The following is a 16,919-nucleotide window of genomic DNA, read 5'->3' on the forward strand; positions in this document are numbered from 1 at the left end:
ACCGCTGACCACAGGCGCCGAGAACAGCCTAAAGCACCGACCGTTCGCAGTTCCACGCCACAGCCAGGAAGGGGGCGGTCTTACTTGGAGCCCCGCCTTCTTCAGGTCCGCTACTACGGGGCGCACTGAGGCCCAAGCCTTTGAAGGGCTTTGTTTCTCGCTGCCTCGGGGCAGGGAAACAGTAGGCGGCGTTTGCCATACTTTGCCTACTAATCTAGCAAATGGCCTCTGTCAGAGCCCAGTCCTGGGGTTAGACAATCTTAGTTCCCAAAGCAGGATCACATAATTAAGGAGTTGACTGGTGGATTCATCCACACTGTTCATTCTCCGGACCTACCTTGCTAGAATTGATACTTTTGAGTTATGGTGTTGGAAGAGAATATTGAAAGTGCCATGGGCTGCCAAAAGAACCAATAAATCTGTTTTGGAAGAAGTGTAGCCAGAGTGCTCCTTGGAGGCCAAAATGGCCAAACTTGTATCTCATACTTCGGACATATTGTCAGGAGAGATCAGTCACTGGAGAAGGATCTCATTTTTGGTAAGGTGAAGGGTCAGAGAAAAAGAGGAAGACCCCCCCCAACGACATGGATTGGCCAAGTGGCAGCATTGATGGGCTCAAGTGTGGCAACAGTAGTGAGGTTGGCCCAGGATCGGGCAGTTTAGTTTTGCTGTGCATAAGGTCGCTATGAGTCGGTACCGACTCGATATCACTTAACAACAACAAATGTGACGGGGCAGTTTGCTAGCTCTTGGCTTGCTTTAAAGAAATTTACAGAAGCCAACAAGGCTATGTTGTTCTTAAGTGCCGTCGTGTCAGTTCGGACTCATAGTGACCCTATGTAGGGTTTCGGAGGAGTTGCTGGTGGATTTGACCTTTCGACCTAGCAAGCTTAACACTCTCAGCTGCTAATCGAAAGGTGGGAGGTTTTCTTTCAGAGATGGCTGGGAAGAAATCTGTCACTGAAAATCCTATGTAGAATGATTCTAATCTAACACATGTGGGGACCATAAATAGGAATTCACTTGATTGTTTTTGTTAAGTGCTGTCAGTGGGTTGCGACTTATAGCTACCCTGTATAGGGTTTCTGAGAAGTAACTGGTGAGTTTGAACCACCGACCTTGAGGTTTCAACCGATCTTGCAGTCCAGTGCTTATTCTACAGCGCCACACAAGAAGGTAATCAACAAAAAAAGAGATATAAGGAAAAACCAGAAATTTAAAAAAAAGGCGGGTGTGGGAGCAGTTTTACAAAATCCAAGCATGGCTCTGGATTTTGTACTCAAAGACTGATTGACTACCAACTTTGTGAAGGGAAGTCTATGTGGTAAGCACTGTGGAGGACAAAAGAAGGAAAACTCCCTTTCAACTCCAATATGCAAAAATGCTCAGATTCTTCACTTAAACTCCCTTTGCTTATTTGCTTTGGGAATCTGCGCTCATACAAATCATTTAACTGAAAGCTGCAATATCTATCATTAACATAGAGAGGGCATAGTAAGATGTGGGTAGGGGCACCCACTTTGGAGGCATGCAGTCCTAGATCGACAACAGTTTTTGTCAGTTGTTAATGGATTTAAATTTAAAACAAAACCAAATGTACTTCCATTGAGTTGATTCCAACTCATAATTCCATATGACAGAGTAGAACTTCTCCATGCAGATCTCAAGACTATACATCTTTAAATAAATAGCCTGCCTCATCTTTCTCAAACCTAGTGACTGGTGGGTTTGAACTCCCAACCTTTCAGTTAGCAGCTCAACTCTTAGCCTACTTCATCAGGGTTCCTGGAGAGAAGTTAGCTTAACAGTTTCTTCATGTGAAGAGAGATGATAATCCATGACTTGAATGTGAGAAATAAGTGAGATTTAGTGCAATGCCTGCTGTGCATATGTGTAGTAGGAAGTGTCCTTTGATACAAGTGTGTTCATGGTTAACCTGGAGGTTAACAGGGATAAGGACTTTGTATTTGAACTGTTTGCTTTTTTAAAAAAACAAAACAAAACAAAAAACCAACTCTAGAGATCTTAAAGCCTGTGCCATGGTCGTGGTGGTGTGCTGTTGAGTTGGTTCCGACTCATAGCGAGCCTGTATAGGGTTTTCGAGGCGGTAAATCTTTATGGGGAGCAGAAAGCCTCATCTTTCTCCCGAGGAACTGCTGGTAGTTTCTAAGTGTGACCCTGAGGTTAGCAGCCCGACTAGTAACCACTACACTACCAGGGATAGTTATTTCTGTCTCTATTTTACTGATGATAAAACTGAGATCCACAGGGGATAGGTAAATTGTCCATGGACTCTGCTTCCATAATTCTTTTATTTGTAAGGTGAGGTTTTGCAGTTTTTTCTGGGATCTTGTAAATTTCTAGAAACTCACTAGTTTTCCGCCTTTAAGTCATTCATTTTCAAGCGTGACGGACCAAACCACCAATCAGGCGCCGACTGCGTGTACGTGGTCTCCATGACAACACCACCTGTGTACCTCCCGCCGAGTCTCCGGAAGCGGAGTAAACCCAAAGTAATGCGCATGCTTGTTGTGCTGCCCGCGTGTGACTCTGGAGGCTTCCGTAGAAGAGGTGGAAAGATGGCGGCAGCAGTACTTGGTTATTTGGGTAAGGATTTGTTAGTGGTTAAGAGGCGGTGAAAGGCAGTTGAGATGCAAGTCTGAATTTACGGCGTCTGTTGGTGTTGCAGGTGCGTTATGGATGCAGAATCTGAGGAGCCGGGGAAAGTTAGCCTTGGGGTAAGTGTCTTGCCTCGGGATTGCAAAAGTGTCCATTCCAGTCTGCCCTTACTGAGCGCCTGTTTGTTTGCCAGACTGAAAATTCAGGGGCTGCAGAGTCGAACTTGACAGACTGAATCTCTGCTTTGATGTCCCGTTTTCTGCCGCCGTATCGCATAGCCTGCAGTTATCAAGATGATCCATTACACGTGTCTATTTTGAACAGCATCTTCTTACTTTTCTGGACACGACTAGACTTTTCAATCCTCAATTGTCCTAACTTAAAAAATTACCTCTCTACTTACTTGCTGACATGGGCAGCGATCATGCTTTAAACAGGTGAAATTTATATTGTGTCTGACATATGCTAAATGCTTTATATGCGTTTTTCTTAACAGTTAAGAGTACTACTATTTCCAATTTTCAGACAAGGAAATTGAGGTAAAATCACATGTTCAAGGTCAGGCACTTAAGGAAATTGTGAAACTTTAAACTATACAAACCATTCTTGGGCTTTAGGACAAAAGTATTAAGATTAAACCCACTGCCTAAAGCATTCATTAAGAATAAATTCACTGCCATCGAGTGGATTTCGATTCATAGCAACTCCATAAAGACAGAGTAGAAATGCTCCATAGAGTCTCTATAGGAGCAAATAATCTTATTTTTCCTTTGGAGTGGCTGGTGGATTTGAACTGCCTACTTTGCAAATAGCAGTCCAGTGTTTATCCTACAGCACCACTAGGGAATCTTCCTTTTAGGACAGTTCTTAAATTTGAGTTTTTGACTCCTTGGAGAGTATAAGGAAAGCAACAGCCTCCCAGAATAGTGCATATTGTATTCATAGTTTTGTAATTTCATAGTCCTCAGTGTGGGAATTTCTGCACTGGGACATCACAACTAAACATAAGCATCTGTTTGTGATGTGTATGGTACTGTCATGACAGGAACCTCCATGTATCCCTGATCAAAAAGGTCCATAGTGGTGGTCAGGTCCCATCTACTCTTAGTCTCCAACTAGAGGAGGCCGTGGCTCGTGTGTGCAGTTAGTACTTTGAACTAATTGTTTCCTTGAGTGTTTGGTTTTCTTCACTCTTCTTTGCTCCAGACAGAAAGAGACCATTAGTTGAATCTTTGATGGCTCCTTGCAAGATTTTATGACTCCAGTTGCTACTCACCAAAGTAGGGTGTAGAACATTGTCTTTTTGGTCTATGCTTTGCTAGTTGACTTAGATGTCCCAGAGGCTGTGGTCCTAAGCCTTTAAACCCAATGATTCAGTTCCTCAAGATGTTTGGTTATGGCTAAGAAGTTGTCATAACTTTGCCCCCTATGTGGTTATGTGCTATGGAGTGGATTCTGACTCATAGCAACCCTATGTAGGGTTTTTGAGGCTGTAAATCTTTATGGTAGCAGAAAGCCTCATCTTTCTCCTGTGAAACTGTTGGTAGTTTTGAACTGCTGACTGTGAGATTAGCTGCTTGATTCGTAAACTCTATTGTACCAGAGCTCCTGTGCCGCCTGCATGTTCTGTTTATATTAGGAAGGGACTTCAGCATGTTTGTGGAAAAATGGAATGAAAAATAATGGGAATTTTCCCATGAACTATTTGAAGCCCTCTTATAATATTGTTTGATTATGTGCGGTGGATTTGGTTCTAACTCATAGTGACTCTGTATAAGGTTTCTGAGGCTGTAAGTCTTTACATAACCAGAAAGCTTCATCTTTCTCCTGCAGAACAGCTGGTTGTTTTAAACTGCTGACCTTTGAGGTTAGCAGCCCAACTCATAACTACTACGCTACCAGAGCTCCTCCCCTTATATATACCTGGATATGCTTTGTATTTCCAGAACATACAGATACATATGTACAATTGTCCTCTGCTTGTGAGTGTATCCCCATATACTATTCCACACCTGTTCAGCTTACATATCTACCTATGTGTCTACTTGTTTCGTATTGCTGGGATTGTGTATGTAATAATATTTACGATTTTTTTCTTTTTACTCTTGTGCCCTTTGCAGTGTCTTCCTTTGCCTTGGTCACATTGTGCTAACCTCTCCCTTATCATATATTTCCTTTTCCTTCATCCGAAGTACTTGACCACAGGGTTGGTGGTTTAAACTCACCAGCTGCTGCTAAGAAACCTTATATAGGGCCATTGTGAGTTGGAACTGACTCAATGGTATTTAACAACAACAATTCTGTAGTCAGTGGATTTTCTCTCCCTTCCCCTCCTATCACTGATAATCATCAAAGCATGTCTTTTTCTGTTCGTAAACCCTATACAGGGTCACTATGAGTCAGAACTATGGTATACTAAGAAACATTAAGGAATAACAAATCTGCAAAACATCGCACAACATGGATGAACCTGGAAGATATGCTAATGAAGTAAGTCAATCACAGTAAGACAAATATTGTATGAGACTACTATTAATACAAAGTCAAGAAAAGGTTTACGAACAGAATCATTTCATGATGGAAAGAAAGAAGGAAGAATTACTGGTGAAGGTGGGAAGGTGGGGGGCAAGGGATGAGATCAGCCTTAGCTAGGGGCATGTTGTTGTTAAATGCAATTGAGTTGGTTCCAATTCATAGCTACCCTATAGAGTTTCTGAGGAGCGGCTGGTAGGCTTGAACTGCCTCCCTTGTGGTTAGCAGTCCAATGCTTATTCTATATGGCCACACCAGTGACAATACATAAAAGTAAGAGAGATGGTAGTGAGTATGCATGGGCACAGATATAGGTACATACGTGGATTAGGTGGTGGGAACTTGTGGAAGTTCGTTTCTGACTGATTTTGTCAGCAAAGTAAGGTTATCAACTGAGAATGAGAATAGGAGATTTGAGTATCACGGAGATGGGAGATTTGCCTTTAGGAGGTAGGGGAGTAAATGGACTAGGGAAATATAGTACGAATGCCAGGCAGCCTTACACTAACTAGGCTTTTAATGTTGATGTTGTTAAGTGCTGTCTAGTGGGGCTGACTCATAGCAACCCTATATAGTGTTTCCAAGAGTAACTGGTGGGTTTGAGCTGCTAACTTTGCGATCAGCCGTCTAGTGCACACCAGGGCTCAAGGCTTTTTAATACGAATGTACAATTTAGGCATTGGAGGTATCCATCCTTGATTTATATATTGAGACAGTCTGGCTTACTACTCATCCACGTGTATATGGCCCGACAACAGGACCTAACTGGATCAGAGTTTCTGCTCCCTTGTCTGCAGAAATTAACACTTTTTTACTGTCATTTTCAACCGGGAGCAGTTTTGTTCCTTAGGGCACATTCATCAGTAGCTGGAGATATTTTTGTTTGTCACAGCTAGAGGGGCCAGAGTGCTGCTGGCCAGAGATGCTGCTAAATATCTACCCAGTGCACGGGACAGCCTCCCCACAATAAAGAATTATCTGTCCCCAAATATTAATAATGAAGAGCTAGAAAAACTGAGCATATCATGATTAAAACTAAGTCCACCATTGCTGAAATCTCATTTTCTTTGTTTGGTTGCTAGACTCTAGTTTCCTTCTTAGGTTGTCCTTGACGTCCAGAGTAAAATTATATTCAGTTATGAGACTATGTGTATCACTGCAGTCTCTTTATATTAGATTTTAATTGAGGCAAAAGGAAGATGTTCTTTTACTCAGTTTCAAGTGCAGATCCAGATGTGGGCTTGACTTAGTGTTATCAGAAATAAACACTTGGAATCAACATATTCTTATCTTGATGAGTGTAATACCATGCCATTCTCAAGACTGAGCCTGAGGCTGGTACTGTCTTCACTGGGGACTTGAGTGTACTTTGTACTAAATTGCAGAATCATCTTTGAATAATAAGTAGGAGGTTATTTTTTCTTTCTAGTTGTGACATTAGAAAGTTTCAGGTAAATCTCCTGTGAATTAACTTTTAGTCTTAAAATGTGGCTTATATCTGCTACTGTTCAGTGATGGCTATGGGCAGAATATAAAAAGTGTTACTTAAACTTAATCCTCTTCAAATAATGGTAGGTAGAAAACATGAGAATAATAAGTATATGTAATGTAGTCAAGCATGGCAACAATTGTGAGGTTGGCCCAGGACCAGACAGTGTTTCGTTCTGTTGTGCATAGGGTCGCTATGAGTCGGTACCAACTTGATGGCACCTAACAACAACAACAACAGTTCCGGTGTGCCATTCCTGTGCTGTGTGTGCTCTGTCATTCTGCCTGTATAGTGGGCATATGTATGTGTATCGGGTGTACATGCACATGCTCTGAAAAGTTGGTTCACGTCTCAACTCCTTCACCCAGCCTACAGAGATGGGAGAAACCAAAGGGGTTTTCTGGTAAATGAAAAGGTTGTTATGAGAAAAATGGTGTTTGAATTTAAAAATGATAAAACTTGATCCTGGGCACCTTTTAAAGCTGTCTATAGATTTTGTTTTTTTAAGATTTATTTTTATCCCCTAGAATGCTAACAAACAGGAGTCCTAGTATGGCACTGTAGGATAAGCACAGGATTGCTAACCACAATCAAACCCCCTCATCCGCTTCCCCGAAGCCCTATACAGGGCTGCTTTGAGTCAGAACCTACTCAGCAGCACTTAACAAAAACAACAACGTACCAAAATCGGAGTCCTGGTATGGATTGCTAACTGCAAGGTCAATGTTTCAAACCCACCAGCTGCTCCTTGGAAGATGATCTCAGGTCATTAGTTTCAGGGGTTCATCCACCCTCCATAGTTTCAAAAAGTCTAGATTCCATAGAAGTCTGAAATTCTGTTCTTCATTTTCCCCCTGTTGATCAAAATTCTTTTATGAAATCTTTGATCAAACTGTTCAGTAATGGTAGCCAGGCACCACCCAGTTTTTATGGTTTCATGCCATGTGATTCTTTTTTAATTACACCAATCTTCTTTGATTTTTTTTTTTTTTTTGGTGTTATTTAGTGGCTCTTCACACATTTTCCCACATAAAATGTTAGACTTTGAATTCGTTTGTTTTTTCAATTGTATCCTAAGATTGCATCATTTTTATTTAGTGTTATTCCAAGATTTGGCCAGGAGAGGGCACACAGGAACATCTGAGTTAATAGACTTTGAATTAAGTATCACATTTGGAGTAATATTTTAAATTAGTTTGATTACAATCATTTAGTATTTGCTTGCTAACTCATTTTATGAACCATTTGAGCCCTGAACATGTTATAGGTATTGAATAAGCTTTGTCATCATTAATTCATAATGTGTTTCATTTTTTTCAGCGTCATATTCGATTCACTGAATATGTATTGAGGATTTGAGGAAGGCAGGGCACTGTGCTAGATGTGGGGGATACAGAAGGCATGGACCTCACCCTGAAATCTTTCAGACTGGTTAATGGAGTTTTATTGAAGAAGGGTTGAAATAGAAGCCAAGGGGTTTCATTTTCTGTAATCATGTTGTCAGTGATGAGCTCAGACATAGAATGAAGGTTAGGAGAGACCCTAGAGATGACCTAGTCCAGGTCTTTTCACACAGTAAGAAACTGTGACCACTATTACAACTTTGTAGAAACAGCACTCATGATTCCAAACATGAGAAAAGTTTGAAGTTGTGTAATACAAGGTTCACAATTGAAAAAATCCTGTTTTTAGCAGAACAGAAGATCCCTTTGATCTGCCAAGTATTTTACTTGCAGTATGTCATTTGAGCTGCTTAAGAAGCCTATGCAGTAACTTCTGTTATTATTCCAATTACTAATCCCTTTGTTGTTTCTCAGTGTTGCTATAAGAAACAACCACAAACGAATGGCTGTAGTGAACAGAAATGTATTGTCTTACAGTTTAGGAGGTTAGAAGCCTGAATTCAAGGCACTAGCTCTAGGGGAATGCTTGATTTCATTCAGCTCTGAAGGAAGCTCCTTGTTTCTTTCAGCTTCAATTGCTGGGCTGTCTTCATGTAGTGTGGGCATCTTTTCCCATTTGTTTTGGTTATTTCTGTGCCTAACACAGATAGCCTCGTTAACATACCATAGAAAATCATATTTCCAGATGAGATTGAATGGGCATGTATAAACTTAAACCCATCGCTGTTAGTGGGTTCCAGCTCATAGTGACCCTACAGGACATAGTAGAATTGCCCCACAAGGTTTCCAAGACTATCATTTTTTTCCCTCAACTTTTTAATGTGAATTCATTGAAGGTTTACATTCATCAAATCATGTACTTTGCTTCATTACACAGTTACAATTCCCTCCATGTACCAAGAGTTAACAGCATTTACCTGTATACACTTTACCTCTGGCATTCCCTCTGTCTCCCGTTATCTTCATCTTTCCTCTGCCAACCTTCGTTGTATTGTTTATTGCCTGCCCTGTCACCTGTGTTAATATGTGTCTATCTAGTAGCTGTGAATAATTTCCATCCCCTATCATAGATAGTTTCCTTTATCAAGAAAATATTTTTTTTATAACTTTTTACAACATTGGTCTCATACAATATTTGCCCTTTTGTGATTGACTAATTTTACTCAGTATAATGTCCTCCAGATTCCCCCTTGTTGTGAGGTATTTCACAGATTCATCATTATTCTTCATCATTTTGTAGTATTTCATTGTGTGTATGTACCAAAGTGTGTTTAGCCTTCTTTCTGTTGATGGGTATTTAGGCTATGTCTTTTTGATATGTCTTTGTAGACAGCATATTGAAGGATCTTGTTTTCTTATTCCTTCTGCTCTCTATGTGTCTCTCTCCCCCTCTCCTCATTCTTCAACTAATCACACTCATGATAGTTTGTAAGCCAGCCACTTCATGCGTTCATAGCCCCCCTACCCCCAATATTCATTTTTGATAGCCATGTCTAAATTTCTCATCCCTGTCAACCCAGTGGAGTCCTGGTATGGCACTGTGGGTTAATGCGCCAGACTGTGAAGCCGTTTGAACTGCAAGGTCGGCGGTTCAAGCTCACCAGCTGCTCCTTGGAAACCCTATGCAGGGTCGCTATGGGTCAGCACCAACTCGACGGCACTTCACAACAACAACAACAACATCAACCCAGTAGTACACAGAGAAAATAAGATTGTGCCTTGATATGAAGAATCCTTCCATTCTGGTTGGAATTTTGAGTTACTATATTCATAGGCAAAAGTTGAATTGTAGCAGTTTGCATTTGTTCTCAGTATCAAACATCTTTGTCTTCCTTGGTTCGAGTTCAGGTCAACTAGCCATCCAAATAGGTCAAATGAGTACTGGCTGCAAGTTTGGGATTTCATGCACACCTCCCTGGACTTCACATCATGCTGGCTGCTTCACTCTCAGCCATAGGGGCTAGGTCAGTGGCTATGGGCTCAGGAGTTAACCCATCATCCTAAATTTCGGACTAGCCAGCCCTTCCTCTTCTCTCTCTCATCTCAGTGTTGGTGGGTACCAGTGGAACATGGCCAAACTCAGCCCATGTCTTTATTGCTGCATTTCCCACACTTGCACTCACAGGTAGACCTAGGTGGTCACCAGTGAGCATATTACACTGCTCATGGGTTCCTGTTGAATTTCAGTCCAAGGGGGCTTTCCCTGATGGGCTCTCTTTTCTTTCCTTGATGCCTCTAAAGCAAACAGCTTGCTTGATATTCAAACAGCCAGTCATCTTGTTTTTCTGCAGGTCTTTCTTTAAATAAGAATCATTTGTCTTCCCAGCAGTTCTAGGTTGGTCTACATGCCTTTTCAAGTGGGAGTGTTCCAACTTAGAAGGTCCTGGGTGGGGCTGAGGATTGCATCTAAGGCCCCATATTCTACAAAGGTTTAACAAGAAGCCTATTTCCATGGATAATTTCTGTTTTCTCCTTTAGCAAATCCAATCAGGTATAAGTGAAGGCAGACTTAAAAATTTTTGTTATCATAATTCCCAATGTTAATTTCTGTCACACATAAATGTCTAGTTTATAATATTAGGCAGGGGAAACAAATATCCTCAAGACAAGACTGTAATCTGTATGGAAGCAGACTGACACATCTTTCTCCTGTGGAGTAAGTGGTTGGTTTGAACTGCTTACCTTTCAATTAGCAGCTGAATGCTTAACTACTGTGCCACTAGGGCTTCTAATCTGGGTACTAACCCTGAACTAAAACTGCTACAATTGAGTTGATTCCAGCTCATAACAACACTATACAGGATTTCTAAGACCAGAAATCATTACAGGAGCAGACATCTTCATCTTTTTCCCTTGGAGAGGCTAGTGGGTTTGAACTGCCAACCTTGCAATTAGCCCAACACCTAATGTATGATGCCATCATGGCTCTTAATCTAGCACTTATTGTCGTTAAGTGCTGTTGAGTTGGTTCAACCCATAGCAACCCTGTGTGGGTTTCCGAGGAGCAGCTAGTGAGCTTGAACCATGGACTTGCAGTTCAAACGACCTTGCAGTCCAGCACATTAACTCACAACGCCACACCAGGACTCCAGAATCGATTACTAGGGACGTTAATGATTGTTCTGGGGTTTGTCATTGCCTCTAGTCTTTTCAGTTAGGAGATCTAGTGGGAGTCGTGGTGTGGTGCTGTGGGCTAACTAATAGGGTTTTTGTTGTGCTTTTCTTACATATGGCTCTCCTTTCCACATCAAGAATACCAGTTGTCAGTGACCCTTAAAATGATAGAATTGGTTGTTGTTGGTACTGTTATTGTTAAGTGCTGTCAAGTCAATTCTGACGTATATCAATTCTATGTGCTACAGAATGAAATATTGCCCTGACCTGTGTCATTATCACAGTTATTATGTTTGAATTCATTGTTGTCACTAGGTCACTCCATCTCGTTGAGATTCATCTTCTTTTTCATTGACCCTCCATTTTACCAAGCATGATGTCCTTCTGTAGGGACTAGTGCTTCCTGATAACATGTCTAAAGTATAAGAGATGAAGTCTCACCATCATTGCTCTCCAAGGGAAAAAGATGAATATGTCTGCTCCTGTAATGATTTCTGGTCTTAGAAATCCTGTATAGTGTTATTATGAGCTGGAATCAACTCAATTGTAGCAGTTTTAGTTCAGGGTTAGTACCCAGATTAGAAGCCCTAGTGGCACAGTAGTTAAGCATTCAGCTGCTAATTGAAAGGTAAGCAGTTCAAACCAACCACTTACTCCACAGTCATACTATTTTAAAGACAGATATGTGTGTGCTCCTGGCATTGCACTGTACTTTCAATATTCTTTGCCTCCACCATGATTCAAATACATTGGTTCTTCTGTTTTCTTCCTTATTCATGGTCCCACATCCACATGTATATGAGACTATTGAAAATACCATGGCTTGGGTCAAGCCTACTTCGTCTTCAAAATGACATCTTTGCTCTTGAACACTTTGAAAGAGGTCTTTTGCAGCAGATTTGCCTAAAAATCTTTGACAGCCTCAATCTTTTCTCCATTTACTATGATGTTATTTATTGGTCCAGATGTGAGGATGTTTGTCTTTTTTTTTTTTTTTTTTACATTGAGGTGCAGTGCATACTCAAGGCTGTAGTCTTTGGTTTTCATCATTAACTACTTAAGTCCTCAATCCTTCTAACAATTGAGGTTGTGTCATCTGCATATTGTAGGTGATTGATACATCTTCCCCTAATTCTGATGGCACATTCTTTATATAGTCCACCTTTTTGGCTAATTTGTTCAGCATACAGATTGAATAATAAGTATGGTGAAAGGATATAACCTTGAAGCATGCCTTTCCTGATTTTAAACCATTCAGTATCCCCTTGTTCAGGTTCCTCATGAGCACAATTAAGTGTTCTGAAATTCCTGTTCTTTGCAGACTTATCCAAAGTTTATTATGATTCACACAGTTGAATGCCTTTACAGTCAATAAAAAACAAGTAAACATCTTTCTTGTATGCTCTGCTTTCAGCCAAGATCCATCTGAGATCAGCAGTGATATCCCTCATTCCATGTCTTTTTCTGAATCTGGTTTGAATTTTGGGCAGCTGCCTGTTGATGTACTGCTGCAACTGTTTTGAAATTATATTCAGCAAAATTATACTTGCATGTTATAAAAATAATCATTGTTTTATGATTTCTGCATTCTGTTGGTTCACTGTTTTTTGGAATGGGCACAAATATGAATCTCTTCCAATTGGTTGGCCAGTTAGCTGTCTCCTAAATTTCTTTGCATACACTAGTGCTGCATCAGTTTGTTGAAACCTTTCAGTTTGTATTCCATCAATTCGTGGTGCCTTTTTTTTTTCCTTTCGCAATACCTTCAATACACCTTGGACTTCTTCCTTCAATACCATCGGTTCTCTCTCTTTTTTTTTTTAAACTGAAGCGGATTTATTTTTAACTAAGACTTTATCTTGAGGATATGACTAAACTTTGTTATCACCACCCACCCCATTCATCTCACAGAAGGGTTAATATAGTGAATGTTATAAAGTAGATATGAACAACTTGAAGGATTGGAACCAACCTTAACTGACAACACTTTTTTTCTAAACCATCAAAAAAATAGGAAAAAAAAGAGCAAGGCAAAAGAAAAAGGAGACATGGAGAGCATTGGGGATTTCAACAAAATCCTCACATGTTATCTATACATTCAATCCTGGCTAGAGTGTAACAAAATGGAAACAGGACTGCTATAATATAAAACTCCCACTACAACACATTATAGACACCTGTGTTCCAAGCCCACCCTCAGTTCCCTAATGCATCAACTCAACTATTTCCCAGCCTGATAAGCCTGCCAACGAAGGAGTAGGTAGATCTTCTCCTTAATCTGGTCTTTGTTTTAAGGTTGGTTTGTCAGGGTATTAGCTTGGTAAACAAGACAGCTGAGGTCTGCCAGATCATCAATAAAATCAAACAACTGATTTGTATGTAATTGAGGGACTGTTGGGATTCAGCCTCTTCACATGTTCTTCATACATTTTACAAATACCTTCCATGCATTCATTCACAGATTTCATAGTCAGGTAAGTTCTGCCTTCTGGCTTCTTGGTAGGCTGTATTAGCAAAGTAGTGTGAGACATCGTGCCAAACTCTTTTGCTGCAGCCGCTGCCAATACCACCACTACATACCAGCTTAGTTGCAATGCCATCAACAGCCCAACCATTGGTTCTTGATCATAACTTCTTGAAATAATTGAATATCTATCAATTCTTTTTTGGTACAGTGACTCTGTATTTCTTCTTTTGATGTTTCCTGCATCATTCAATATTTCAGTATTGCAAGGTGAGGTTTGAATTTTTTCTTCAGTTCTTTAAACTTGAGAAATGCTGAGCGTGTTCTTCATTTTTGATTTTCTAACTCCAGGTTTTTGCACATATCATTATAATACTTTGTCTTCACAAACTACCGTTTGAAATTTTCTGTTCTTCTCTTATAAATCCTCATTTATGCTATCACTTTAGCTTCCATGCATTCAAGAGCAAGTTTCAGAGTCTTTTCTAACATCCATTTTGGTCTTTTCTTTCTTGCCTGTCTTTTTAATGATGTTTTGCTTTCTTTCTATATGATGTTCTTGATGTCATCCCACAGCTCTTCTGCTTTTCGATTTTTAGTGCCTAATTCATCAAATCTGCCCTTGAGATGGTCTCTAAATTTAGGTGTGATATATTCAAGGTCCTATTTTGGCTCTCGTGGATGTGTTTTAATTTTTTTCAACTTGAGTCTGAAATTGGATATGAGTAATTGATAGTCTGTTCCACAGTCAGCCCTTGGTCTTATTTTGGCTGATAATATTGAACTTTTCCAATGTATTTTCCTATAGATGTAGTCAGTTTTATTCCTGTGCAGTCCCTCTGGTAAGGTGCATGTGTATTGTTATTAAGTACCATTGAGTCGACTCAAACTCATAGTGACCCAATATAGGTTTCCAGGGAGCAACTGGGTTTGAACTGCTGACTTTGCAGTTCATAGTCCAGTGCTGATCCTACAGCACCACACCAGGAGCCCTGCATGTGTGTAGTCACCTTTTATGTTATTTAAAACAGGTAATTTACAATGAATTAGTTGTCAGTCTTGCAGAATTCTATCATGTGATTTCCAGCATCATTTCTTTTGCCAGGTTATATTTTCCAACTACTGATTCTTCCTCTTTGTTTCCAACTTTGCATTCCAATCACCTGTATTTATCAGTGCATCATGATAGCATGTTTGATCAATTTCAGACTGAATATGTTGTTAGAATTTTTCAATTTCTTCTTCATTGGCTTTAGTGATTGGTGTGTAAATTTGAATAATAAGTTGTGCTAACCAGTCTTTTTTTTATTATTATTACTGTTTTCTAGTGAATTATGTGATAGTTTACATGGGAGAACATTAGCTTTACATTCATCCTATCTTAAATCGTTCCATTGCCATGGTTATAGTCCCCTCCATGCATCATCAACCAACCAAAGGGTATACCCCTGGTCATCAGCACACAGCCCCTCTCCCTCTCTGGATCTAAAGTTCCCAGCCGCTCAATCTCTCAATGTCATCGTCTCTACCTCCATCTCTCCCGTCAACTGTCTCTTTGGGTAGGGTCCAACACTCCGCTCTTCTCCCTTGATGGTCCCAGGGACCTCCACTCCTGGACTGCAAAGTCGATCACTCCCCTCCTTTTGCTACAAAACATTAACTTTTCCAACCCTCACAGTCAGTCCTGATAACAATTATTCACTATTATACCACAAGACACCTACCCCCATCTCATTTCATCAGCCCCTCCCAGACAGATTGGATACTACTCAGTGGAGATTCTACCTTCCTCCACGCCCTCTGGATCTAGGCTCCTTCTTGAAAGCTTGTAAGCCAGTCACTTCTTGCCTTTGTAGCCTCTCCCCCCCCGCAATTTTGCGTTGCCAATGTCCAAGTTGCCCATCCCTGTCTACTCTGTGTACGGAGGGGGTGGGAATCATCCTGGCTATAAAGATATGTTCCCTCTTTTGAACTACTGCATCCATAGGTGTAGGTCAAGTTCATCAAATTGTATCAAGATGACTTTTTTTCCTCTTCTTTCTTCTTTTAGTTGAGTTTTGATAATCCAGTCATTGAAGCCAGGTCAAGTGGGTATTATCTGCTAGTGTGGGTGTTCTTGTGCATATATGCCATCTCTTCTTATCAGCTGGATGCTTCACTCTCCACTCTAGTCCTCTGTGGCTTTGTCACTGACTCTGGGCCAGAGTCAGAGGTCTTCTGCAGCAGATTTGCCTAATGCAGTATGTTGTTTGTTCTTGACTGCTGCTTCCATGAGTGTTGATGGTTAATCCAAATAAAATGAAGTCTTTGAAAACTTTAATCTTTTCTCCATTTATATGGTGTTATTTCTTAGTCCGGTGGTGAGGATTTTTTTTTTTTTTTCTTTTACTTTTTGATGTAACTCATACTGGAGGCTGTGGTCTTTGATCTTCATCAGTAAGTATGTTAAGTCCTTGTCGCTTTCATCAAGCAAGGTAGTATCATCTTTGTATCACAGATTGTTAGTAAGTCTTTCTCTAATCCTGATGCCATTTTTTGTTCATTGAATCCAGTTTCTCAGATTATTTGCTCAGCATACAAATTGAATAAATGTGGTGAAAGAATACAACCGGGGCACACAACCTTCCTGATTTTAAACCATTCAGTGTTCCCTTGTTCTGTTCAAACAACTGCCTCTTGGTCTATGTACAGGTTCCTCATGAGTACAATAAAGTGTTCTGAAATACTCATTCTCCACAATGTTGTCCATAGCTTTTCATGATCCACACAACCACAAAGCCTTTGTGTAGTCAATAAAGCATAAGTAAAACATCATTCTAAGGAGTTCTGGTAGCGTAGTGGTTATGAATCAGGCTGCAACCCTTAAGGTCAGCAGTTCAAACCTACCAGCTGTTCTGCGGGAGAAAGATGAGGCTTTCTACTCCCGTAAAGATTTACAGCTTCGAAAACCCTATACAGGGTCGCTGTGAGTTGGAACAGACTCCACAGCACGTAACAACAACAAACATCTTTCTGGTATTCTCTGCTTTCAGCTAAGATCTATCTGATATTAGTAATGATACCCCTTTTTCCACATCCCCTTCTGAATTTAGCTTGCACCTCCAAAAGTTCTGTGTCAATGTCCTTTTTTTTTTTTCTTAACTAGAGGAAGACATCATCTTACATGATATATATTGTTGTTGTTGTTGTTGTTAAGTGCCGTCGAGTCGGTTCCACCCATAGCGACCCTGTACAGGGTTTCCGAGGGTGTAAATCTTTACGGGAGTAGAAAGCCTCATCTTTCTCCCGGGGAGCGGCT

At 40.5% G+C, this 16,919-nt stretch overlaps 1 pseudogene; it reads right to left on the reverse strand.

Annotated features, from left to right (window-relative positions):
• Positions 1-13,378: 13,378 nt before the first annotated feature.
• LOC102818013 lies at positions 13,379-13,688 on the reverse strand (annotated as a pseudogene).
• Between the last annotated feature and the right edge of the window lie 3,231 nt (positions 13,689-16,919).

This window comes from Chrysochloris asiatica, unplaced genomic scaffold, assembly GCF_000296735.1.
Source record: "Chrysochloris asiatica unplaced genomic scaffold, ChrAsi1.0 scaffold00057, whole genome shotgun sequence".
NCBI lineage: Eukaryota > Metazoa > Chordata > Mammalia > Afrosoricida > Chrysochloridae > Chrysochloris > Chrysochloris asiatica.